This window comes from Tiliqua scincoides, chromosome 2, assembly GCF_035046505.1.
Source record: "Tiliqua scincoides isolate rTilSci1 chromosome 2, rTilSci1.hap2, whole genome shotgun sequence".
Lineage (NCBI taxonomy): Eukaryota > Metazoa > Chordata > Lepidosauria > Squamata > Scincidae > Tiliqua > Tiliqua scincoides.
The window spans coordinates 115,686,804-115,714,104 of NC_089822.1; the positions used below are offsets into that span (position 1 = coordinate 115,686,804).

Sequence of the window (27,301 nt, forward strand, 5' to 3'; positions counted from 1 at the left end):
TCTGGGGCATAAGTCATGGGTGTGTCCTCGGTGCAAGGAGCTCCAGGCTCTCAGGGAACGCGTCCGCTCCCTTGAAGCCTTGGTGGCCGACCTGGAGAAGCGCAGGCAGCCAGAGGAAGACCGTGGGGAGACTTCTGGGGACCATCAGGCTTCGTCCCAACCTCAGGCGTGCAGCTCCTCGGCTGCCCGGGTGGGAAGTCTCGGGACTGGAGGACGTCATCCTGGAGAGGAGGGAAACAATCCACTAGGGGGGACCCCTTCTCCAGGGGATGGGCCCGTATCCGAGCGCACTCGGGATACTCCTCGGCGGGAGGGGGGTCGGGGGCTTCTTGTAGTGGGGGATTCAATTATTAGAAACATAGAGAGGGGGGTTTGCGACGGATGTGAGGACCGCATGGTGACTTGCCTGCCTGGTGCGAAGGTTGCGGACATCACTTCTCGTCTAGACAGGCTGGTAGACAGTGCTGGGGGAGAGGTAGCGGCTGTGGTGCATGTCAGCACCAATGACGTGGGCAAGTGTAGCTGGGAGGTCCTGGAGGCCAAATTTAGGCTTTTAGGCAGGAAGCTGAAAGCCAGGTCCTCAAAGGTAGCGTTCTCTGAAGTGCTACCTGTTCCACGCGCAGGGCCAGCTAGGCAGGCGGAGATCAGGGGTCTCAATGCGTGGATGAGACGGTGGTGTAGGGAGGAGGGGTTTAGATTCATTAGGCACTGGGGAACGTTTTGGGACAAGCGGGGCCTGTACAAGAGGGACGGGCTCCATTTGAACCAGAATGGAACCAGACTGCTGGCGCATAACATTAAAAAGGTGGCAGAGCAGCTTTTAAACTGATCCCTGGGGGAAGGCCGACAGGAGCCGAGGGGCATCCGGTTCGGGACTCCTCATCCCTATGGGATGAGGATGGGGAGGTTAGAGAACAACAAGACAAAGGCAGGGTAGGAGAAGAAATTGGGAAACGTAGGGTGATGGGATGTGATAGACGGTTTGGCACAATGAGAGGATGCGGGGACAAAGGAGCTAATAAGCAGCCTATCCTGGGGCATTCCGTGTATAAATGCTTTTATGCGAATGCCCGAAGTCTACGAGCAAAGGTGGGAGAACTGGAATGTCTGGTGACAAGGGAAAATATTGACATAGTGGGCATAACGGAAACCTGGTGGAATGCGGAGAATCAGTGGGATACCGCAATCCCGGGCTATAAACTCTACAGGAGGGACAGGCAGGGGCGTGTTGGAGGTGGGGTGGCCGTTTATGTTAAGGAAGGGATAGAATCCAGCAAAGTAGAGATTGAAGGTGGGTCCGACTCCACTGTAGAATCTCTGTGGGTTAAATTACCAGGCTTGTGCAGCAATGTAATACTGGGGGCGTGCTATTGTCCTCCAGACCAGAAATCTGATGGGGACCTTGAAATGAGGAAACAGATCAGGGAGGTGACAAGGAAGGACAGGGTTGTAATCATGGGGGACTTCAATTATCCTCATATTGACTGGGTCAATTTGTGTTCTGGTCACGATAAGGAAACAGGATTCCTTGACGTGCTAAATGACTGTGGCTTAGATCAGCTAGTCACGGAGCCCACCAGAGGACAGGTGACTCTGGATTTAATTTTGTGCGGTACGCAGGACCTGGTTAGAGATGTAAACGTTACTGAGCCATTGGGGAACAGTGATCATGCTGCGATCCGTTTTGACGTGCACGTTGGGGGAAGAATACCAGGCAAATCTCTAACAAAAACCCTTGACTTCCGACGGGCGGACTTCCCTCAAATGAGGAGGCTGGTTAGAAGGAGGTTGAAAGGGAGGGTAAAAAGAGTCCAGTCTCTCCAGAGTGCATGGAGGCTGCTTAAAACAACAGTAATAGAGGCCCAGCAGAGGTGTATACCGCAAAGAAAGAAGGGTTCCACTAAATCCAGGAGAGTGCCCGCATGGCTAACCAGCCAAGTTAGAGAGGCTGTGAAGGGCAAGGAAGCTTCCTTCCGTAAATGGAAGTCTTGCCCTAATGAGGAGAATAAAAAGGAACATAAACTGTGGCAAAAGAAATGTAAGAAGGTGATACTGGAGGCAAGCGAGACTTGCCTGATACTGATACTTGATACTTGATACTGATACTTGATACTGGAGGCATGGCCAGCAACATTAGGGGGAATAATAAAAGCTTCTTCAAATATGTTAGAAGCAGGAAACCCGCCAGAGAAGCGGTTGGCCCTCTGGATGGTGAGGGAGGGAAAGGGGAGATAAAAGGAGACTTAGAGATGGCAGAGAAATTAAATGAGTTCTTTGCATCTGTCTTCATGGCAGAAGACCTCGGGCAGATACCGCTGCCCGAATGGCCCCACCTGACCGAGGAGTTAAGTCAGATAGAGGTTAAAAGAGAAGATGTTTCAGACCTCATTGATAAATTAAAGATCAATAAGTCACCGGGCCCTGATGGCATCCACCCAAGAGTTATTAAGGAATTGAAGAATGAAGTTGCAGATCTCTTGACTAAGGTATGCAACTTGTCCCTCAAAACAGCCATGGTGCCAGAAGATTGGAGGATAGCAAATGTCACGCCTATTTTTAAAAAGGGAAAGAGGGGGGACCCGGGAAACTATAGGCTGGTCAGCCTAACATCCATACCGGGTAAGATGGTGGAATGCCTCATCAAAGATAGGATCTCAAAACACATAGATGAACAGGCCTTGCTGAGGGAGAGTCAGCATGGCTTCTGTAAGGGTAAGTCTTGCCTCACGAACCTTATAGAATTCTTTGAAAAGGTCAACAGGCATGTGGATGCGGGAGAACCCGTGGACATTATATATCTGGACTTTCAGAAGGCGTTTGACATGGTCCCTCACCAAAGGCTACTGAAAAAACTCCACAGTCAGGGAATTAGAGGACAGGTCCTCTCGTGGACTGAGAACTGGTTGGAGGCCAGGAAGCAGAGAGTGGGTGTCAATGGGCAATTTTCACAATGGAGAGAGGTGAAAAGCGGTGTGCCCCAAGGATCTGTCCTGGGACCGGTGCTTTTCAACCTCTTCATAAATGACCTGGAGACAGGGTTGAGCAGTGAAGTGGCTAAGTTTGCAGACGACACCAAACTTTTCCGAGTGGTGAAGACCAGAAGTGATTGTGAGGAGCTCCAGACGGATCTCTCCAGACTGGCAGAATGGGCAGCAAAATGGCAGATGCGCTTCAATGTCAGTAAGTGTAAAGTCATGCACATTGGGGCAAAAAATCAAAACTTTAGATATAGGCTGATGGGTTCTGAGCTGTCTGTGACAGATCAGGAGAGAGATCTTGGGGTGGTGGTGGACAGGTCGATGAAAGTGTCGACCCAATGTGCGGCGGCAGTGAAGAAGGCCAATTCTATGCTTGGGATCATTAGGAAGGGTATTGAGAACAAAATGGCTAGTATTATAATGCCGTTGTACAAATCTATGGTAAGGCCACACCTGGAGTATTGTGTCCAGTTCTGGTCGCCGCATCTCAAAAAAGACATAGTGGACATGGAAAAGGTGCAAAAGAGAGCGACTAAGATGATTACGGGGCTGGGGCACCTTCTTTATGAGGAAAGGCTACGGCGTTTGGGCCTCTTCAGCCTAGAAAAGAGACGCCTGAGGGGGGACATGATTGAGACAAAATTATGCAGGGGATGGACAGAGTGGATAGGGAGATGCTCTTTACACTCTCACATAATACCAGAACCAGGGGGCATCCACTAAAATTGAGTGTTGGGCGGGTTAGGACAGACAAAAGAAAATATTTCTTTACTCAGCGTGTGGTCGGTTTGTGGAACTCCTTGCCACAAGATGTGGTGATGGCGTCTAGCCTAGACGCCTTTAAAAGGGGATTGGACGAGTTTCTGGAGGAAAAATCCATTATGGGGTACAAGCCATGATGTGTATGCGCAACTTCCTGATTTTAGAAATGGGTTATGTCAGAATGCCAGATGCAAGGGAGGGCACCAGGATGAGGTCTCTTGTTATCTGGTGTGCTCCCTGGGGCATTTGGTGGGCCGCTGTGAGATACAGGAAGCTGGACTAGATGGGCCTATGGCCTGATCCAGTGGGGCTGTTCTTATGTTCTAGGGAAGAGCTGCAGCCCAAATCAGTCACTTGGGGGGGGATCAGACCCTGGAGAATGGTCAGAACAGGGTCTGTTCTAGGCATCCCATGCTGCATTGGGGAGGAGGAGGAGAAGCTGCTTGACTGGAGAACATGTACCTCCCATCCTGTCTGGGAGTTGCCAGGTCCAGACTTGGCTCCTTTGTAAGGAGTCTTTCTGTGAAGCTGGCAGGTGTTCCAAGGGTTAAAAAAGCATCTCCAGATTCTTCCTGAAGCGAATGGGGGTGGATGGGTGGGTGAAGGGTCAGAGGGAAACCACTTCTTGCTCCACCCCTTTCTTTGTTTCCACCATCCACCTGTGTGGGTCTCCAGCCTCCAGTTGAGTGCAGGGGCGGGGCGGGGCGTGAAGGTGCATCCCAGGGAAAGGAGCTCCCAGGTGATGAAGGGAGAGAAGGATCACAGCCAGTGAAGGGGGCTGAGAAGGCAAACTGTGTCTGCCCCCCCCAATGCTAAACTGGTGAGGCTGCTGCTTGTCTTGTGGAAAGAACAGCCTCTGAAGCAGGTGAGGGAGCAGAGGGGAAAACAGGTGGCTGTTTTATTATTCGAATTCCTGAGCCAATAGAAGTTTCCTGCCAGCTCATCAGTGGCTCAGTGCAACTGCAGTCACACTGCTCTTAAAGGGCTGGTAGCCAAGGCAGTAGCCACAGAAGGTAAGCAGAGCAACATCCTACTTGCTCAACCAGAGAGGACTGAAGCTAGGCAGCCTCGTCAGCCCAGCAACAGCCGCACTCTGCCCCATACCCCTCCTGGCAGCTAATGGGCTGTTTTATTGCTGCTACCACTACTGCTTTTGCTCTTAAGAAAGTCAGAAGAGCCCCACAAGGTCAGGCCAAAGGTCCATCTGGTCCAGCTTCCTGTATCTCATAGTGCCTCCCCCCCAATGCCACAGGGAGCACACAAGACAACAAAGGCATCCTGGTGCCATTCCCTTGCACCTGACATTCTGAGGTAGCTGACTTATAAAATCAAGAGTTTGCACATCCCCATCACAGCTTGTAACCTGTGATGGACTTTTCCTCCTCTATGTATTATGATTTTAATTGTATTTTTTGTGTGCATGTGGTCCTCACTGTCTCCAAATTTTGCCTTAGTGGTCCCTGAGCTAAAGTTTGGGAACCACTGCTTTATCAGAAGTCAAATGTTGCAAGACATCTGTCAGCAGGGCAAGTGGAGAGGCTAGGAGAACAAAACAGAAATACACATACATGCTTCCCACTCCATGCCATCCCAAAGTTCTAGGACTCCTGATATGAAGCCCTGGATACAATCAGTGATCAACATTCTCCACAGTCTTTAAGTTTGCCTTTCAGTTTTAAATGGAAAAAGTAGGATGTCAGTATTGTGTGCTGCCTCTTTAAGAGACAAGCCCAGAAGGCCTTGGGATGAGATGGTCATGTGTGAACTGAGCAGACAGTTTCAGTTTTGTCATGAAAGACTGTTGGACCTGTATGAAAGACTGTAGGCCTGGACAGTCCTAGAGACAGATGAACTAGAAACTAGAGATAGTCCACAGATCAGCAGTCTTTGTTTTTTTCTCCCACCAACCTACCTTCTATGCTCCGGGCTTTTCCAGTGAGTTGTTTAATTATTAGAGGTTTAATTGTTATTGTTTAATTATATAAGAGGTCATCTTTGGGTTGTTAGTATCATATATCCAATCAGAAGTTTAGTGAATGAAAGGCAATATTGTTCCCTCAAAGAAAATAATTATATGACAATTACCGACAGATCTGTATGTAGCCAGGAATATTTAAGGCTTTGCAGAATTTAAATAGGAATGAGCTGGAAAACAAAGAGAAATATACTAGCAGAAGCTGATATTGGTAAAAGCAAGGAGCACGAGAGGAACATCATGGCCTTGAAAAGATGATGCGGTGAGGTCAGACAGAAACATTGCCTGTCATTTTACAAAAGTATTACCACAGTGAGGGCTAGAAACTTGCTTTTTTATATGCAATTCCAGCATAGATGTTATACTGATGCTGTTCTCTGTACATGGAATGAAAGAGTCCTCTGGGTGGGATTCAGCAATCCCTTCTGTTTTTGAAGCCTCTTGGAGTAGGGCTATTTAACCTGCTTGGGCACAACTCCAATCCTTGTGCCCAAAAAGGAACAAATTCAGAGGAACTGAAAGGAGGCTAAGGAAAGGGGGAGGGAAGGGAGAGGAGAAGTCTCATAGTCCCGGAATGCAAAGAATGTAGTGCTGTGGCTAAGATGAACGTGGAACAAAACCACATGTAAAGGCCTCTGAATGACTCAGGGGCAGTTACACTCTTTTGGGAAGGAGGTTGTAGTCATCATTAAGGATCTGGAAGCAGCTCTTAGCCTCCAACAACATGCCACAGGAACTTCCAGCTCTTTGTCTGGAAGAGGAGGCCCCTCCAAACTCAGGCCAGAGGTCCCTGCAGCATCATGCACATATGCAAGGCTCACAACACCTCAGCAACCTCTGGCCCAAGTTCGAAGGGGCCTGCCCTTCTAAGGGCGCAATCTTACCCTGCGCTAGAACAGGCAAGCCAAGAAGCTTGCGCTTATCCAGTGCAGGATAGGGGCCCAAGGCGGTTCTGCCAGAGGCAAGGGGTAAGGCGCTCGTGTCACTAAGAGTCTCGTTGAACTTGTGCCACCTCTTGAGGTGGCACAAGTCAGAGGAGAGCAGAGCAGAGCGGCTTCAAGCTGCTCTGAACTCCCCAGAAACAAGGGTTGGGACTCAGCATAAGTGCTGGATCCCAGCGCCGCCTCCCACTCCCTGCCCGCCCGCCCCCAGGGCTGCCCACCACCTGCCCTCCCCCGCCTGGGAACACCTCCTCCCTGCCTCCTCCCTGCCCATCCCAGAGGCTTTCGTCGGCCCAGCCAGACCGACACAAGCCTCACCGAGGAAGCTGGTGCGGAGGCTTGCAGAGGCCTCCGCAGGCTGGCGCACCTCCATGCACTGGCCTGGCTTCCTCCCAAGGAGGTGCAAACGTGGCCTCTGGATTGCGCCCTAAATGAAGGATTGGGGTTTCTGCGGTGTTGCATGCATGCATGAGCCTTGCACATGCACGCGATGCAACAGCATGACACGGAGAGCAGCATGCTGGCTGCAGCGTGGAGGGGCGGCAGCAGAACCCGGTAGCTGCAAGACAAGAGTCCCTTCTCGTCCTGGAACGGAACCTTCATGAGGCAGTCAAAGCAGTCCCTGCCCACAAAACAACAGGTACAAGGCAAGACGTGGTGGTGAGCAGGACCTGGTGTCGCTTGTTTGTTGCAGCAGGAGCGTGCATGGGAAGCTAGAGAGCTGCAGCTGCTACTGCCTGCCTGTGATAGTTGATTGTATGCAATGTTTGCTTGTCCTGGATTGATGCATTTGGAAGTGAATGTGAATGATGTTTCTTCTAATTTACAGGGGGAAAGGGGACATGGAAATGTGTATGTTTATTCTACTTCTACAGAGAAATAAAGGGGAGCATCTCATTGGAATGAACTGTGCAAATACATATATATTTCACAGGACTTGCATACTGTGCTCCAATTGCAAAATTGGGGATTAGTCAGGACATTGAATTTTTTATTTCTGTTTTGTTGAGGAAGGAGCTAGGGAAGAACAAAGGGAGATAATATTCAGGCTTGTTCTATTGGTAGGGATGAGGCAAGGACTCAAATCTGCTAGAGCTGAAAGCCAGAGGCAATTGTGGGCTTTTTTCCACCCAGGGCCACCTCTGCCTTTGCCACTTCTCCAGTCCCGACCCAGGAGTAACTGCGGTGACGTCATCGTCAACACAATTACTTCCGTGGGGCTGCGTCCTCCATTTCCCTCTGATAGGGCCTTTCATACTGCTTCTAAGACTTTTGCGCCACTTCCATTGGAGCTTTTTGGCGCCTCTTCTAGTGGCACCCAGGAGGCATGCATCACCTGCCTCTGCCACCGCCACCCCAACCACAGTGCCATTTGTCCCCCTTGGATATGCCACTGCTGAAAACTGCTGTAGATTTGAAGCTTTAGCATAGAGTGACACTGTGTCACAGTGTTAAGTCTCTGTCTCTGGGATGTTGTAGCTGTGGACACTCTGCATTGGCAGGGGGTTGAACTTGATGATCTTGAAAGTCCCAATTCTGATTTATGTGATTCTGTGACATCCTGTGATGACCCTTCACATCACATTCAGCATTGCTTGTAGTATGATTTACACAAATAGCACTGAAAACCTGTGTGTGTGTGTGTGTGTCCTTCGTTGAAACCAGTAGAGTAAGCCTATTGAGTCCAGCATTTTATAAGCTGAATCAAGTTCAGTTCCAGAAATGCATACATTTAGGCTGTGTGTGTGTGATATTGTAATTTAAAGGTGCAATTTTTAATTATGCGGGGGGATGATGACGTGGGGGGCAACGATGCAGGGGTGTGGCAATGATGTATCACCACACCCACTCTTCAGGGTTGTTGCCCCACACACTGCATGGGAGGGGGGTCCATTATGGGGGTGACATGCTGGCCTCCCGTACCAGGTGACGCAAACCCTAGTAACACCACTGGAGCAAGGAGACCACTGCTGGGGCTTCTCTGCCTGGTTAGTCACCCCTCCTTTTACTGTGGATGTGGATTTTTTCTTTGTTGATGGACCACCAGTAGCAACAGTATTCTGGTTGATGGCTGCCATCCCCTTGTTTTTCTCTCCTCAATACATCATGCCACTATCTGTTTCCTTTCTTGAAAAAAACAGATATGTGCTAATAATTACATCATAAATAAAAGTGCCTCTGAACATGTACAGGACACTTTTAACTTTAAGCAACTGCAATCTGCCTCTGCACACACAGGCTTCCTTCTTCTGCACATAATAGAGCTCCTATGCATACCAGAGACTCCTGTGTTTAAAAATTCAGCACTGCACACACATTATGTCTTGTCAACACTGTGCTGAATTTTGTTTTTGCTGCTGCTGTGATTCTATATTCTTCCTATTGTATGCTTGTTTATTTTTCCAATTTTTTATTTTTCCTATTGTATACTTGTATAGTATTTGTTTTTTTTAAATTGTTCTTAAGACTACAAGTGGGGTCTCCATATCCACGGATTCTGCATCCGCAGATTTGACTGAGCGCGGATCCCCTGGACTTGCACTGAGCCAGACTTGGCCCAGCCTGAGCCCTCTGGCCAGAGCTGTGTTCAAGTCACCTCCAGAGGGCTTTCTGAAGCCTGCATGGGCCACAAGTATCCACACACAGCCTCTGCAGGTTTCAGAATGGCCTTTAGGGCCAAAAAAAAACTTACTGGTTTATGGAGGAAAACTGGAAGTGACTTTTTGCCCTTATAAGACATTCCAAGGCTCGGGGAATGTGTGCGGCCTCTGCAGGCTTCAGAAAGCCCTCCAGATATGACCAGAGCCCTGCTCTGGTTGTCTCCGGAGGGCTTAAAGGGATGAAATCTGCAGATTTGATTATCTGCTTTTTTTTGTATCCACAGGGAACCCGTACTGTTCCTGAAGAGTGATTCACAGCAGAATCCTATGCGCGTCCACTCAGAAGTAAGTCTCATTTATGTTCAATGGCGCCTACTTCCATGAAAGTGTATACTGTATATGATTATAGTCAAATACTTTTGAAAAATACCATAGATACTCACCTATAGGGTGAGAAATTTCTGCCAGTAAATCAAGCTTAGATCATCACCTCACCTTATCTCCGCTCAGGGGTGAGAGCTTTTCAAGCAACTCAGGAGAAGCTGATTTTTAAGCAGCACTGGAGAAGCAATGCAAAAATAATTAGAGAGCAACCCTTAGCAAGCACCAGCCAAAGTCCTTTTCACTGCTCCTGAGACTTCCACTGAAATCAAGCAAGCCTCCTCCTCTTTAGTAGAGCCTGCTGAAACCTCGGTCCATTTTGCAGTGGTCTTTTTTTTTTAAATACCAGAATGCAATCCTCATTTCCATTTGAAACAAAATCCCAGTTAGTGCACCATTACTTAAAAATAACACGGAAAGCAATGAGTCTATTTTTGAGTAAATTGGGTTGCAACGATGTGCAGCTGCACTTGTCACAGTAATTCCTTGTTGCTTGTCTCTCTGCTGTGAATTGAATTGCACACTCCCAGTTATGTGTTTTAAGTTGTATGTTATATGTTGGGCCTCTGGCCCTTTAAAGAAGGATTTGATTTATATTGTCTGGTACTCAGGACCTGGTTACAGATGTAAATATTACTGAGCCTTTGGGGAGCAGTAAACATACTTTGATTAGTTTCACCATGTATGTTGGAGGAAGAGTGCCAAACACGTCTGACACAAAAACCCTTGACTTCTGAAAGACGGATTTCCCTCAGATGAGGAGACTAGTTAGGTAGAAGTTGAAAGTGAAGGTATAGGTGGTCCAATCTCTCCAGAGTGCTTGGAAGCTGTTTAAAACAACGGTAATATAGGCCCAGCAGAAGTAGGTACTGCAATGGAGGAAGGGTCAATTAAGAGCAGTCCTGACTGCACCTTAGGCTGGCACAAGTCCCTTGCACCATTCCAGGAGGTGGAATGGAATAGGCAAAACATGCGCAGGGATGCGCACCAGCCCATGGAGGCTGAATCCGGCCTCCAGGCCGCTCAGGCAGGGAGGGTTGTGTCAGCTGAGCTTGGCTAACACAAGGGTCTGGGGAGGGCAGGGAGGAGGCGGGAGGGAAACGTTCCAGGACAGGGGGAGGGCGGGTGGAGGGTGGTCCTGGAGGTGGGCAACAGGGAGCTGTTATGCCAATTCCCCACCCCATTCCCCTAGCAATGCGGAGCGGCTGCAAGCCGCTTCGCTCTCTTAGAACTTATGCAACCTCCAGAAGTGGCACAAATCCAAGGAGACCCATTGGGGCTTTGGTGGCTTACCCAAGGATAAGGAGAAGAGTTTCCCCTTGCCTCTGGCCGAGCCACTTCGGGCCCCTATATTGCGCTGGATACATTGCAGACCTCCTGGCATGCCTATTCCAGTGCAAAATAGGATTGCGTCACATGTCTAGGAGGATGCCAGCATGGCTAACGAGCCACGCTGTTGAGGGCAAGGAAGCTTCCTTCGGTAAATAGAATTCTTGCCCGAATGAGTTGAATAAAAAGGAACATAAACTGTGGCAAAAGAAATGTAAGAAAGTCATACAGGAGGCCAAGAAAGAATGAGGAAAGCATGGCCAGCAATATTAAGGGCAATAATACAACTTCTTTAAATATGTTAGAAGCAGGAAACCTGCCAGAGAAGCAGTTGGCCTGCTAGATGGTGAGGGAAGGAAAAATGAGATAAAAGGAGACTTGGAGATGGCAGAGAAATTAAATCTTTGCATTTGTCTTCATGGCAGAAGACCTTGGGCAGATACCACTCCCCAAGCGGCCCCTCTTGACTAAGGAACTAAGGGCGCAATCCTAACCAACTTTCCAGCACTGGCATAGCTGTGCCAATGTGGCATGCACTGCATCCTGCAGTGGGGAGGTAGTCAAGGGGGCCTCCTCAAGCTAAGGGCATGTTTGTTGCCTTACCTTGGGGGCTGCATTGCGGCTAAGTCAGTGCTGGAAAGTTGGTTAGGATTGCGCCCTAAATCAGATATAGCAGTGTTTCTCAAACTGTGGATGGGGACCCACTAGGTGGGTTGCCAGCCAATTTCAGATGGGTCCCCATTCATTTCAATATTTTATTTTTAATATATTAGACTTGATACTACCATGGCATGTGATTGCATTTGGGGAAATGTTACAGATCTGTACTTTTAACAGGCTATTATGTATATACTTTTAACAATGATAGTCAATGGGACTTACTCCTGGGTAAGTGTGGGTGGGATTGCAGCCTAGGATTGTTAAAAATTTTCCTGCTTGATGATGTCACTTCTCGTCATGACATCACTTCTGGTGGGTTCTGACAGATTCTCATTCTAAAAAGTTGGTCTCAGTACTAAAAATTTGAGAACCACTGAGATAGAGATTAAAAGAGAAGACATTTCAGACCTAATTGACAAATTAAAAATCAGTAAGTCACTGGGCCCAGATGGCATCCACCAAGAGTTATTAAGGAACTGAAAAATGAAGTAGCTGATCTCTTGACTAAAATATGCAACAAAACGGCCTTTCCAATGCAATGTTTTTGCATTCATATCTGCTGAGAACAGTAACTGATTCATAAGATATGGGGATATGAAGAAACAAGATGGATTCATAAGTAACACCGGATTTAAGATTCAAAGAGAATCAAACAAAAACCCCTGCAGGGATCAAAGATCATATTAAAAATGTTCCTGCTGGCATCGCATCCCATCCCGCCTGCATTCCTGTAGCTGCTGTTCCAACCCAGCTGGTACTACCTCTCACAGGGAAGGGGGGGTTACCAGAATACTTGCATTTATGGGCACACAGAGATCAAATATTTATCACATTTTTGTACTACCCTTCCTTTAAGGAGTTCAGGATGGTGTTCATAATTCCTCCTTGCTTTTTGTCCTAACAACAACCCTGTGAGGTAGATGAGGTTAAGAAATAGTACTGGCCCAAGGTCATCCAGGAAGGTTCATGGCTGAGTGGGAATTTGAACCTGGATCTTCCAGGACTAAGTTCAACTCCCAAACCGCTGCATCAGGGATCAGTAACCAGTCGGTCACAATTGACCGGTTGATCACGGGTTGATTTTTGGTTGCTCAGGGCCTTAACTGGCAGAGAGGCAAGGGCGTGGAACATCGACTGCCACTAGGGAAGGGAAGCCGTGCCACATGGGAGGGGCAGCAAAATTGCTTCCCTCCCCCAGTTGCGTGCTCCCCCATTGCCAGTGCCACTGCCCACCTTTCTCTGCTTTAAAAAAATAGCAGAAGAGGGTGGCCGGCCTTCATAGCGGTGTGAAAAAGCTTCAAGAGTGGCTGCAGCTGAAGCAGTTAGTCATTTGGTAAAATAGCTCACGTATATCTGTTGGTCACCTACCCACGCATCACGCCATCCTGGCTCTAACTACTGTATACATGCTGCTAACTATGAAAAAGTAGTACTGTCCATTCATACTTTAAAACTCAAAGTTTGAAAGTCTCGGCAATGGGCAAGAAGCCTTCTGAGGTTTCTCCCAGTGTTTTCAGCTATTTTCATCAGGAAACTGTAAGTATTATTTAAAACAGCAGGAGAAGCCTCAGAAGGTTTCTCGCCTGCTGCTGAGTGTTGCGTGAGGCTCCATTATGCCTCGGTGAGTATCCTGGGAAAGGGGAGTGGCATGTCGGGGGGGGGGGGACAACAGGTCACTGACCTGCCCCGGTCATAATGAGGGCAGGTCCATGTCTACTTGCAGCCCCCAACTCGTTGCCTGACCTGACCACAAGCCAAGTCACATTTGCTTACTTGTAAGTAAACGCAAACGTGTAGCTTCGTTTCACTTTCCATAGGGCTTAATACATTCGTCAGCTTGGAGGGAGGGACTTCCTTCTCAGGTGTGTTTTGGGGGCTGCGTTCATTCTGGTATCATTGGATTCCTCTCAGCCCACCCTTTCCAATGGACTAAAGCAAGTTCTCTTACTCATGAGTAAATGCACTATATGGCTCAGGGCACAATCCAAAGGGGGAGTTGAGCCAGCCCAAATTGGGCTGGCCCAAGAGTGTACAGTACTTTACAGCACTTTTGCACCACTCTGAAGGGAGTTAGGCCAGTGCACGGATTTGCACTGGTCTTCCCACACTGCTGCAGGCCCCGGAGGACAGGTGAGCTGCACAAGGCAAGCTTGGCCAGTGCAGGGATCTGGGGGGCTTGGGGAGGGTGAGAAGGAGGCTGGAGGGAGGTATTCCAGGGAGGGTGCTCCTGAGGGCAGGCGGGTAGGGAGTGGGAGGCAGGGCCAGGACCCAGCAGTTAGGCTGGATCCTGACCCCTTTTCCCGGGCGTTGCAGAGCAGCCTCTTGCTGCTCCATTCTGCTTGAATCTGCACCACCTCCTGAGGAGCTCAGATCTGAGTAGACCCATTGGGGCTGCTGCAGCAAGACATGTGGTAAGGGAAAGCAATTCCCCTTGCCTCGAGCTGCACTACTTTTGTCCCCAAACTTGTGCTGGATAAAGTGCGGGCCCACCAGTCTGCCTGTTTCCAGCACAAGTTAGGATTGGGCTGCCTGTTTCACATATTAAGGGATACCTCTTTCCACAAGGCTCTGTCTTTGTGATCTGAACCATGTGGAGTCAGTTGAACATATCCTTCTGTTCTGTCCCTTGCATAAGACCCAGCGTCGGGAACACCTTATGCCCATCCTAGCGCGCTTCCGGGGATGGGCAGAGGCAGATGTGCTACAAGCACTTTTGTCAGCAGAGAAGGGAGAAGCTCTTATCAACATCTCTTGCTTTGTCGCCATAGTCATAAGTACGCGGGAAATGAGACTGGAAGCTTAGCCCTGTATGACATCAGCTAATGGGGGCACTATTGACTATTGGATTTTTCCTGTGTGTGCCATGCATTTATGGATTATGGAGTCATCTTCTGATCTTATATAAATTTTGAATTTTATTCTATGCCAATAAAGGTTACAACAACACTTTCCATAGGGCTCTGTGCATTTGCCTTCTCAGCTTTCAGCTTATCAGCTAAAACTCCACAACCCACCAACAATCAGGCTGCAACCCACAGTTTGAGAAACCCTGGCATACACAATTTCCTGTAAGTAAGTCAGATTGAACACATTGGAACTTTATTTTTGAGTAGACACTCAGAAGCTTGTGCTGTAATATTTTATGTAACATGGGATAAGTATGTCAGATAAGTCAGTATGAACAAGGCACTTTTATGGGGTTTGATCAACCATGAAAGTTTTTTGTTTTTTTTTTAATTCAGCATTGAAATACAGTATGCATTTCCCTGTCAACTGGAAAATGTGCATTTTAACACTGAAGTGCCACAATTCCTACTTTTTTTTCAGTGCAAAAAATGCAACTCATTTTCAGGTTCTCCTGCAAAAGTAGCTAGGGCTGCAATCCGATGCACACCTTCCTGGGAGTAAATTCCACTGAACACAATGGAATGTAGTTTTGAGTAAACTTGTATAGGATTGCACTGTAAAGCAATCCTGAGGTTTTTATGCCTGAGGTGGCTTTCTTGGAATAGCATAACAATATATATCATGTCTGAGCTTAGGCAGAAAGGGCTCTGGAAACAATGTATTTTTTAAGCAATACCAAGTTTATCAAATTGTTATAGATTCTTTTAATACATGCAGACTGTATATGGGAGTAATGGGACTTTTGGATCACCATATAAAGTGCTACCATGTACATCCAAGCCAACCAACCATCTCTCAAACTAACTATTTCTGAGCAACCCAATTGTTTTTGTAAATCTCTCTCTCTCTCTCTCTCTCTCTCTCTCTCTCTCTCTCTGCCAGCCAATAAACGTACATGTAAATAGATACATAGTTGTTTTTTTTTTTAATGGTATCAGTCTAGAGTAGTAAAAAACACAACACTAAATAGAATGACTGACAATTTGCTTCCCTCTAATGACTGTCCAAGTGTGCTCTCTGAGGGCCCAATCCTATCTAATTTTCCAGGGCCAGTGCTGTGGTGCTAATGGGGTGTGCACTGCATCCTTTAGTGGGGTGGCAGTCACAGAGGCCTCCTCAAGGTAAGGGAACATTTGTTCCCTTACCTCCAGTCTGCATTGCAGCCGCACAGGCACTAGAAAGTTGGATAGGATTGGGCCCTGAGGTGGCTACCTCACTGGACTTCCTGGGGTAGAGTAAAAGTTGCCTTCCCCTACCATGTGGTTTGGCTTAGTTGCTTTAGTTATCTGAAACCATTTCTTGAAAAAACATATTCAGTGATCCTGTGCTTTACAACACTCTGAGCGCAATCCTAACTTACCCGAAAGGCAGTGGCCTAGATGTGCTGGCATAGCGTGGGCCATATCCAGAGCCAACAGTTGTACTGCATCCAAAGATGCTGGGGCAGCTGGCTGGTGCAAACACCAAAAGGGAGGGAGGGAGGGAAAAGGCACACAGGGAGTGGGGGGCCACTGGCACTGCGTCTGTGGCATGCCTGCGCAGTGCCTGCTAGGCAACCAAGTCTGGGTGTCCCTAGTGACCAGGGCGCACGCCCGCGCAGTGCCTGCCAGGTGACCGAGCCCGGGCGTCCCTAGCGACCAGGGCACGCCTGCGCAGTGCCTGCCAGGTGACCGAGCCTGGGCGTCCCTAGCAACCAGTCGTGCCACCACCAGGAGCAGTGCAGGAGTGTGGCATAGACAGTCAGCGGATCCACCACCTGCTCTCACCACACACCCCAGCAGGGTGCCCTGGGCCTCTAGGCATCTGGAGGAGATGGCAATGGTATTTGCTCCCCAGGGCTGCTGTCACTGCTGCCTCCATGTCAGCACCTGTGCACATGTGCTGGGGCAGGCAGCTGACAGGCTGCCTCATACGCTCGCATCATGGGGCCGGCGGCGACACAGCACTGGGGCGCAGGTGTATGCTGCCACCCACGGGCACGGTGTGGCTGCTGCTCCTGGGCATGTGCACACTGCCACCTACAGGCACAGTGTGGCTGGGTAGCTGCTGCCTCAGCAGTTGGTGCAGCCATCCCCTCTTGCATTGTGAGGAGGCAGCGATTGGTCTCCCATGCAGCTCCCAGCAGGTCCACCGTGTGTCCAGACAGGACATGGTGTTCACTCCCTGGACCAGCACCTCCTTGCTCTGTCCCAGCTTCTCCAAGGCACCAAGCAGGGCAATGTGCCCTTCACGGCCGGCATCCATGGTTGACTGCCACATCTGTCCAGCCTCCAGGTGTGCCACCTGGCCCCACATGCCCATCACTGTCCCAGGCACTGGCTGGGCTGGCCTGACCAGGGCCCCTGGTTCCAGGGACAGATTGCATGCTCCCCAAGGGGGAGGGCAGGATCTGCAGCTGCGCCTTCCACTGCCCTGTCAGTGGGATCCAGGGCAACAATGCCTTCCTCCACCCGGGCGACAGCACCCTCCTCTGCCTGGGTGATGAAGCCCTCTGCTGCCTGGGCGATGGTGCCTGCTCCGGCTGTGGTGATGGGGATGTCCAGCAGCCATGGCCAGTCAACCTCCATGAGGGCAGCGGCCTCGACATGCCCCTTGGGAAAGGATGAATCTGCAGGTGGACAGGGGGGAGTCAGGCCCAGCATGCCCTGACACCACCCTCCTCACCCATGCAGCGCTGCCCCAGAGCCCGTGGTGATACATGATGATGGAGACGAAGGGGTGCGTGGCAGCTCGGTTGCAGCTGTGCCCATTCCCCTGGTGCCCAACGGGGGGAGGCTGCATGGCCCGATGGCCCTGGTGCTGAGATGGGCTGGTCAGGCAGTGGTGGCTGACCTATGAATGACAGACAGGAAATAGGTAGGGGGAAGGCTGGGGGCAGCCAGGCCCCCCTGGGAGGCCTCCTCCCAGCCCAAGGACCCACCTGCAGCAATGCCATGTCCCTTCAACAGCTCCTTGAGCAGGAGGGGTCGGAGGATGGGGATCCTTTCCCAGGGACGTTGTCACTGCCACCTCCACGTCAGCACTGGTGCCAATTGCCATCCCGATAGCTGCACGGGGGACGCGGAGGGACTGGTTCAGGCACGTATGGCAGATGTGGCCGGTGGATCCTGCCACACCCAGGACGTCGACAGACACAGCCACTCCCTCAAATAATTTCTTCTGCAGTTCTGAGGCCTGGGTCCCCTTGCCCCCATCCACTGCCACCTCGGCATTCCCTGCTGCCAGCTCATGCAGCAGGGAGAGCTCAGCATCTGTCCAGTTGGCAGCATGGTGGCCCTCCCCACCCCCCTCTGAGGAGCCCCACTGGTGGTGAGAGGGGGGCTGTGTCCCTGCCCCCAGGCTGCCCTGGGAGGCCATGCAGTCCAGGCAGGCCTCCCCACTCCCTGGAATGCTTTCTCCCCTCCCCCCTCCCTGCCCCCTGCTTACCATGCCGCATCTTGGTGGTCCTGATCTGATTGGCAACCTTCAGTCTCGAAAGACTATGGTATAAGCCTGCAGCACCCAGTATTCCCAGGCAGTCTCCCATCCAAGTACTAACCAGGCCTGACCCTGCTTAGCTTCCAAGATCAGAAAAGATCTTGTGACTGCCAAGCAGCAGATGCTGGGTGCCCGCCCCGCACTAGCCCAGCACCAGCTGGTGCTGGGCTAGCACCAGCAGTAGTCCGGTGGTGAGGCCTTACAGCACGTTTGCAACAGTGCGCAGTAGCCGGAAGCCGCAACACCGAGCCCAGGATTGGGCTCTTATTTATCAAATATGCCTTTACCTTTCTCGCAGAGGCAACTCAAGTTGGTTTACAATAGAATACAGTCCTGCAGCAACTATTACCCTGCACATGCCTGATCTTGGAAGCTAAGCAGGGCCAGGCCTGGCTAGTACTTGGATGGGAGACCGCCTGGGAACATTGGGTGCTGTAGGCTTATACCATAGTCTTTCGAGACTGAAGGTTGCCAACCACAAATGGAATTATTTTTAATGTGCAAAAAAAAAAAAAAATGACACGTAGCAACACAATCAAAAAATGACATCCTTGAGCCCAGATAATTATATCAGCAGCTACCTCCAAACAAAAAAGCCACATTTTTAACTTGGCACTGAAACATGTGATGGCCATGTGGAAGAATCCACAGAATTATTATTCTTGTTCTTATTAACTTTATTTTTATCCCAGAGGGACTCAAGACAGCTTACAACAAAGTTTAAAACAAATTTAAAAAATAATTTAAAAACAGATAAATCAGATAAACAGATAAAAGCATATTAACAACAGATAAAAAACAGATAAAAGCATATTATCAACATATCATAAAAACAGTAGTTAGAAAAAAAGTAGTCAGGTAAAAAAAGTATAGAGCAGCAAATCATAAAAGGATCAGGCCTGTAACCAGGTTTTAAAAAAGATATTAACAGAAGTTAGAAAGATGTTTAAAAGGCCAGGAACTCAGAAGGCTTGTCTGAGAGGCGGCCGGGTTGGTGAGGCCGGCGGGTGGACACCATGGCATGGAGGGCCTCGTCCTTCTGGTGCTGGCTATGCGCACAGCGCCACAGCGGACACCATTTTTTGGGAGGTCTCCTCCCTGCGCTGTGCAGCCGGCACCATTTTGAGGGTGATGCAGGCGATGCGCTTGGGTGCCATCTTGGGGAGGTCTCCTCGCCGCGCCTACGCGGTGCCACTCGGGCGCCAACTTTGCAGCCGGCGCCATCTTTGGGCCTCAGGCGCCGGCTTTGCGCGTGTGCAGCTGGCGCCATTTTGAAAGGTCTTGGGCGACGATTTCGGCATCATCTTGGGGAGGTCTCACTGGCCGGCGCCAGTGAAGTTTAAGATTTTGCCAGATGATAAAAAAAGAAGAGTTAGGGCTGCCGGATCTGAAAATTTATTATGCATCATGTTGTTTTCTGTGACTAATAGAATGGTTGTTGCTGCAAAATAGAAAACTGTTGAATTTAGAAGGTTATGATTTAAGATTTGGTTGGCATGGATATCTATGGTATGAAAAATTAGAAGTAAATATTTAATTTTAAGAATCACTGTTAGCCATGCATTGTGGAGAATGTGGAATCGCTATAAAAACATGTTCTACAGTAAAATTCCAATCTTGACTTCACCACAGGAAGCGCCCTTTGGTCTGGGAACAGTACAAAGTGATAAAAGGTTATTATATAGAAATATATTGAATTTCACACAAGGACAATGTAAGTTGAAGTCTAGAGAAGAATTGATAGAAGAGGGTTTTAACTCTCAATGGTTCCTATATGTACAATTATCAGAAAGATTTAAAATTGAGAAAAAAATTATATGGATTTAAAGAGGGAGAGTCAATACTGGAACAACAATTAAAAGCAGAACAGGTATTCTCTAAAATATATAAGATCCCAATCCTGTGCTTGGCGGCACAGCTCCATGCCACCAAGCACTGTTGCAAACGTACCATAAGGCATGTTTGTGAGCCTCTCCGCCAGGCTCCCGCCCGTGCTAGCCCAGCGCCGGCCAGTGCTGGGCTAGCGCGGGATGATCACCCAGCTTCCGCGGCTCAGTGGTCTCCCGGACCACCAAACCATGGCACGGTAGGTGGAGGCGGGGGTGGGGAGGAGTTCTGGGGAGGGGGGAGGCCAGTGGGGGTCGGAGAGACGGCAGGCGGGAGGCGTGACGGGGAGGGAGATGGGCTGGAGGCGTGCCTGGTGGAGGGAGGGGGTGGGTCTGCGGAGCTCCGCTCTGCAGGATCCAAGGTGCTCAGGGAGTGCTCCGTACCCTACACAAGCACCTTTACTGCCGACCTTTTGATCGGCAGTAAAGTGAGTAGCTCCATTGCGGGGCTGCTTCCCTTACCCAGGAGAAGAGGATGAAAGTCCCCTTCTCCCAAGGTGCCTCCCACGATAGCCTGGGGTGCGCGGGATCCGGCGGCAGCCCTTCTCGGTGCCGCCGAGCCTGGGCACCCCGTGCAGCTCAGGACTGGGCTGTAAATTGTTATTGAAATTTGAAATGGAAGATGAACAGTTTGAAGAATGTATGATTCAATGGGCAAAGAATGTGGGTCATGGACTTTCAATTGAACTTGCATTGAACTTTCAACTTTCAATGTCAATATTAAGGAAAATGTATACAAGATGATTTGTAGATGGTATATGTATTGGCAACCTTCAGTCTCGAAAGACTATGGTATCGCGCTCTGAAAGGTGGTTCTGGCACAGCGTCTAGTGTGGCTGAAAAGGCCAATCCGGGAGTGACAATCCCTTCCACACTGGGAGCAAGTACAGTGTGTCCCTGGTCTGTCTCCCTGGCTATGGGAGCCCTTCCTTCTTATATAGCCCTTCCTTCTTATATAAGAAGCCCTTCCTTCTTATATAGCCCTTCCTGGTCTTATATAGATCTTATATAGAGATCTTATATAGATCTTATATATACCATCTTATGGAGATGGTATATGACACCAAGCAAATTAGCAAAAATGCATGAAATTATGTCAAATAGGTGTTGGAAATGTAAAAAACAGGAGATAATTTTTTGCCTTATATGGTGGACATGTTCTAAAGCAAAAAAATATTGGTCACAGATATATGCAAAGATACAGTGGATTTTAAAAACAAATGTACAATTGAAACCTGAAGTATTTTTGCTGGGCATGATAAATGAATATGTGGAAAAAAGAAGTGAGATCTTATATATGATAAGTGCGGCTAGAATACTTTATGCACAATATTGGAAAACCATAGATAAACTTATCACTTTTCTTAAAGTGAAATCAACAAAAACCTTTCTGAATAACTGGAAACCAATCATTGCCTCTTTGTGAGAGAGAGAGAGAGAGAGAGAGAGAGAGAGAGAGAGAGAGAGTAATGATTTAGAGCCCAATCCTGTGCTCGGCGGCAGGGCTCCATGCTGCTGAGCACTGTTGCAAAGGTGCCATAAGGCACTTTTGCGAGCCTCACCTCCAGGCTTCCACCCGTGCTAGCTCAGCACCGGCCAGTGCTGGGCTAGCATGGGGCGGTCGCCCAGTGTCCGCGGCTCAGCAGTGTCCTGGACCACCAAGCCACGGCACGGTAGGCGGGGGCAAGGAGGAGGTGTGCCAGGGAGGCCGGCGGGGGTGGAGAGAGGGCGGGGGGAGGTGTGCCAGGGGGTGGGCTGGAGGCAGGCTGGGGGGAGGGAGGGAGGTGGGTCCGTGGAGCTCTGCTCCACAGGATCCAAGGCACTCGTGTAGGACTCTGCGCCCTACATGAGCGCCTTTACCTTGCTGCCGACCTTTTGGGTGGCGGTAAAGTGAGTAGCCCCATTGCAGGGCTGCTTATCTTACCAGGGAGAAGGGGACAAAAGTAGCCTGGTAGCCTGGGAGGCACAGGATCCAGTGACAGCCATTCTCGATGCTGCCGAGCTTGGCCGCCCCGGGCAGCTCAGGATTGGGCTGCCCATGAGTTTTGGATTTGAAGATTAGTCATAAGAGGGACTGTCGGAGATATAGCTTTTGTAAGGGTAAAAATTTAGATCATTAATATAAATGCGGTAAGTTATTAGAACTTTTTGGCTTCACTCTTGCTGCACTGTTAGATATTTGATATAGTTTTTTATTTCTATTTTTATAGTCTATTTTTTGTTTGTTTTTTATGTATTTTTTGTATTCATACTTTTTGTATTAATGTTGTTTTGTTTATTGGTTTTCTTTTTAATATCCTTATAAATAAAATAAATATATCCAGGAAATAAGATGCTAGCTTGTATGGATCCTTGTATGGATCCAGCAGAGACCTTCTTATGGTCTTCACTATATCAGCCCAACCATCCACAGGCTATGTAACCCATGAGCCATCTTTTTATCATCTCTCACCATATTATGGGACTTCTTCACCCTGTCACACCATGGCCTTCTCTTACGCTCCTTTCCCACAGCCTTCTCTCTCTCCCTCACCTCCCTTCGACCCATTGTTTATACAAAGGTCTAAAACAGTATATGTCCAGTTCTTTGCAAACAAGATGGCTTTTCTGGATGTCATGTTTATCATTGGCTAGTTTCTCCCAGTCAGGGAAGACAAATATTTTTGCTTGGCCTTAAACCAACACAAGCCATCCTCTCTGGTGCCACACAGTGAGTTTTTGTTGTTGTTTTTCCCCAATCCCACCCCTTCCCCCTTTTTGGGACAGTTCTGCCTCCCCATCTTCCTCTCTCCTGTGACCACTTTGAAAATAAGAACTGACAAGAAAGACTGCCATTTTGGACTAGGGGAGGGCATGGATCAAGCTTCCATGCTTGAAGTTTTTTTCAGTCTTTTAATTTTTTTTTCCTTTTGGCAGGTGGTTGATGGAAACCACATGACGGTCTAGCTCTCAAGTAGTTTTCGGGAGAGAGAGAGAGAGTGTGTGTGTACGTGCGCGTGCATGCATGCAAGCGAGCAAGCTTGTGTGTGCGCAGTGAGCTCTGTATTTCATTGAAATCAGCTTGCCTACAAGAGAAGTCAACCTCCCTCAATTCCCTTCAGTACAGTACAGCCTCCTCCTCCTGTGGAAGGCTTGACAAAGCTCCAATCTGCTGGCGGAGAAAACGAAGCAGAAGAAAGGAAAGGAATTTAAAGACAGAAGGGAAAAGGTACTTGGGTGGAGAAGAAAGTCTGATCAAGGTTGTGATATCCAGGACCAAGTTCTGACTCATAAAAAAGGTATGTTTTCTTTTTCCTTTCTCTTTCATTCTGAATTTTACCCAATACATTTAAGCAATTGCAAAGTTTTTCTAATGGACTATCCTTGTGATTGAATGAGTTAAGTTCATTGGACCATGCCATAGGAATGGAACCCAGGAATTTGGACTTCCAGACCCATTTCTCTCACTACAGTACCCCCTTGCTCTAACTATCAGAACCCCCCCCCCCCCACGCAACTCTTTAACATCCCACTCTTCTCTGGGGGTGCAAGTCCTGGGTCTACACCACTGAGTCTTCTGACTATACCTATTCGGTACTGTACTGAAGCTTCCTAATTCTTTCCCACACCTACTCTCACCACTACAGATTACTCCTCTCAAGCCTTCTAACTACTGATACTATTTGTTTTTGTCCAAAGTTGGAGAATGGATACCCAATCTCTTCCACCTCTCTAACCCATAGAGAGCATTTCCTTTCCTGAGAAATGTGTGTGCGTGTGTATATGCATAATATATATACGGTACACATAATGGTGGAGTTGTGGAATTGTTATAACGGTTATCTGTGGCTGTCACTTCCCAACATTCTGCTCACTCTACCCTGCTCCCCACCCTGCAAACCAATGGGATCAGAACTGTTAACAGCTTGCTCTTAAATTCCCTTGTTCTTAGGTTTCCATTTGTTTTATCTTCTTGGCAGTTGACTGTTGAGAACCAGACTGGACTTCTCAGTTTTCTTGCTGCCTGGAACTATCTTCAGCATTCCCAGGCTGTTGGTGCTGCTGGGTTTTTTCCTTTGTGAAAGAGAACTTTGTAGATGAGCATAAGGCCAGGGGCCAGATTCTGGCCTCAGTTACGACCATTAAAGCCAAGTGTTGGCTTTGCCCTTTTCCTGCGTTTCTGAAACTTGAAGAACAGATAGTTCACACAATATATCTTTTCCTGAAAGTCAGAGGTAGCCCTGCCATGAAGCAAGATGAGAAGGCTGCCTAAGGCAGTGAATACTGTAAGTGTGACATAGTGAAAGATCTGAGCCAGGAAACTTCTCCTGTGCAAGCTTCCTTGCAATGAACAGGAGCTGCACAAGACCATAGTAGTGGGTTGTTTGTGCAACATGTTGCAACATTTGGATTTTCCACCCTGGGCATCAGATATTTTGAGGTAGGTGAGCAGTCCACATTACTCTGACAAAGGTACTCAGAGACTCATGTGTGAATTTCCAACTGTGCATCAGCTGGAGGCATGGGGACTGTAACCAAGGCCATGTCTGTGTTCACCTAGCTGACATGTAACACGTGTCCAAGAAAGGTTGGAACTGGTTATGTGGAGAGATGAAAATCATATTGTGTGCGCTATCCTGTATTAAAGGGGCTTCCCAATGGAATTTGGTCTTGGAATCTCCTTAGTTTTATCCCACTCTTCACTACTTTTTTTTCTTCTCTAAGGGCTTTGCGTGTGATGTACATTATACATTTCCTCCATTCCATCCCAAATTAAAATTCTGCATGAAGAAATATGGATATTGGGTCTGGTATAAATTATATAGAGTGAGGAAACTTGCTAAATTCATTTTACTTTGCATAACTGGCAGTCGGATTCAATGCAAAAGTGCCATAAGGCGCAGTTGGCACTGGGCCTCTGCTCCAGTGGAACGCCAAAGAGAGTGCGCTGGCAGTGAGTGCTCTGCCATGCAGTGGGGAGGTGTTCCAGGGTAGGGGAAGGGCAGGGGCAGGTGGGGAGAGGGAGGAACTGGGCAGGAGGAGGGTGGGCCCGAGGGTGGTTCAGGCCCAGGAGGGGGGTGGGGAAGGCAGCAGAGGCTGCTGTCGAATCCTACCCCCCTCCCAAACCTTGGAGCCTGACGTGGGTCTCCTCAATTCTTTGCCAAAATGTTCCTTTCACCCCAAGGAAATCTCTGATTGTTGCTCTGGCCCCACAGGATACCGCAGTGGCCATTTCAGCACCGCTGAACTGTGCAGTACCACACAAGCATAGGATTGGGGCCTTATTCTGTCTTTTAGTTATTTTATATCATTTATTCTCGGGTTACTAATCATAGAAAGAGACAAGTGCTGTCCCCGGCCACTGAAAGTCTTCTTCAACCACCTCTCTGGCTTTGGAAATTTCAGCAAATATTTTACTTACGCACTTTCAAATATAACTTCTCAGCCATAAGAGTTAGAAGTTTGCTTTACTGGGGGAAAAACAAAGATTCTGAAGACACTTAGGAACTTAGAAATTTCATGTGTTCCAATTAATACACCCAGCCCTGCTTACCAATACAGGTGTGCATCCTTTAACAATGGGAATGTGTTCCTGCACCCCCGTCGTTACGGGATGCTGACGTTAAACGACATCATCTGTTCAAAGTCTCCAGAGCCTCTGGAAGCTTTTCTGAGCCCTGCAGAGGCTGTGTGCGTCCGCCTTTTTTAAGCTGACCAGAAGTTGCTATTTTTAGGGCTTTTTCAGCCATTCTGAGCCTTGCAGAGGCCACATGCAGGCACGTGCAGCCTCTGCGAGGCTCAGAAAAGCCCCTGGAGGCGAAGGGAGCACAGCTCCCCTTGGCTCTGGAGCCTTGGGACAATAATCAGCAATGGACCGTCATATATGTAGCCCATCACTGGTCAGAACATTGCAAAGCAATGTTCACCCATACTATCACTATCAATTTGAGACCCCATTGGACTCTCACAGTCTTTCACAGAGGCTTTCTAGCGAAGGCTAGGAAAACATCTAACCGAACACCTTGTTTCCAACAGTGGCCTGTAAGATTCCTCTGGGAAACCCAGAAACAAGGCATAAAGTCAACTGTTTTCCTGTTATTTGTCCATTTAGCTCTCCTACCTGGCAGCTATTGATAAACCAATTCCTTTGTAAGTTACATACCCTGTGGGAGCAAATGCCATGAGTTCCTCATGGATTGTGTGAGATAAAACTTTTTTAGACAAAGTTTTGCCTATCTTGATCTCATTGCAAAAGAAGCCTTTTATTGTTTTCTGACTCACAGTAATGCTCCTCTTCTCCCCCAAACCAAAATATTAGACATGACTTCCTTCTAACAGCTTTGGAAACATCTTTGAAGGAATTATTTCTCCTCCCCACTCCTATTGACCATAGAACAACGCATCTCTCCCTTAGCTGGGGATGGAATCCAGATGCATTTACCTCACTTTAGTCTCATTTCACAAACCCCTGAGACCCGTGTCCCTACTCAGATTAGAACTGGTCCCACTGAGCCTATAGTTTGCCAATCCAGCACTGCAGATTTGGATCCAAGCAAAGCTTTTAGCTATAGACAAAATACAGCGCTCTGTTTCCTTGTGTTTGTCCAAAATGAGCAAGAAACAGCTTTTCATTCATAGCCAGTGTAAATGTTTGCAAACCAGCATGGCAAAATCCAGGATCTGTGGGAGCAGCCAATTCCCATCCTTGGAAGAAATTATATGGGGAGGCCCCAAGGTGGGTAGATCTCCTCCCTCCTTGATCCTCTTTCTAAAGAACTGCGCGCAAAAAAAAGGCAACAACAACCCAATCCTAACTTGTGCTGGAGCAGACAGGACAGCGGGCCTACACTGCATCCAGCATAAGTTTGGGGCCAAAAGTGGCGCACCCCAAGGCAAAAGATAACCATTCCCCTTACCTTGTGTTGCGCTGCAGTGGCCCCAATGGGTCTACTTGGATCTGCGCCACCTGACAAGGTGGCACAGATCTGAGCAGAACGGAGCGGCCAGGGGCCACTCTGCACCAGCTGGGAACAGTGCTAGGATTTGGCATAACTGCCTTATCCTGGCCCCGTCTCCTGCTCTCTACCCACCCAGAAATGCCCACTACCTGCCTTCCCCCACCCCAAAACGCCTCCCTCCTGCCTCCTCCCTGCCCTCTCCACACACACACCCCAGACCCCTGCATTGGCTGAGCTTGGTCGATGCAAACATTGGATCTGGGGTTGGATGCTGGGGTTGGATACAGCGTGGGGAGGCCGATGCAACTTCTTGCACTGGCCTCCCAGACTCTCAGGTTGGCACAAACGTGCTTTACAGCACGTTCAGGACACTCCTAGGCCTCCCTAAATGTAGAAAAGAGACCAAGTTATGAAAGGTCTAGATGGAAAGAGAAGCATGTAGGAAATAGGCAAGAGGTATGAGATTG

The 27,301-nt window shown here is 48.7% G+C and overlaps 1 protein-coding gene across 1 annotated transcript in view; it reads left to right on the forward strand.

The window, feature by feature from the left end:
- The first annotated feature begins 22,915 nt into the window (after nt 1-22,915).
- The window catches only part of BGN (biglycan), a 43,227-nt gene continuing 38,841 nt past the window's right edge, over nt 22,916-27,301 (forward strand). Inside the window, exon 1 of the mRNA XM_066614792.1 lies at nt 22,916-23,174. The gene's annotated coding sequence lies outside the window, so the exon portion shown is untranslated. The remainder of the gene's footprint in view (nt 23,175-27,301) is intronic.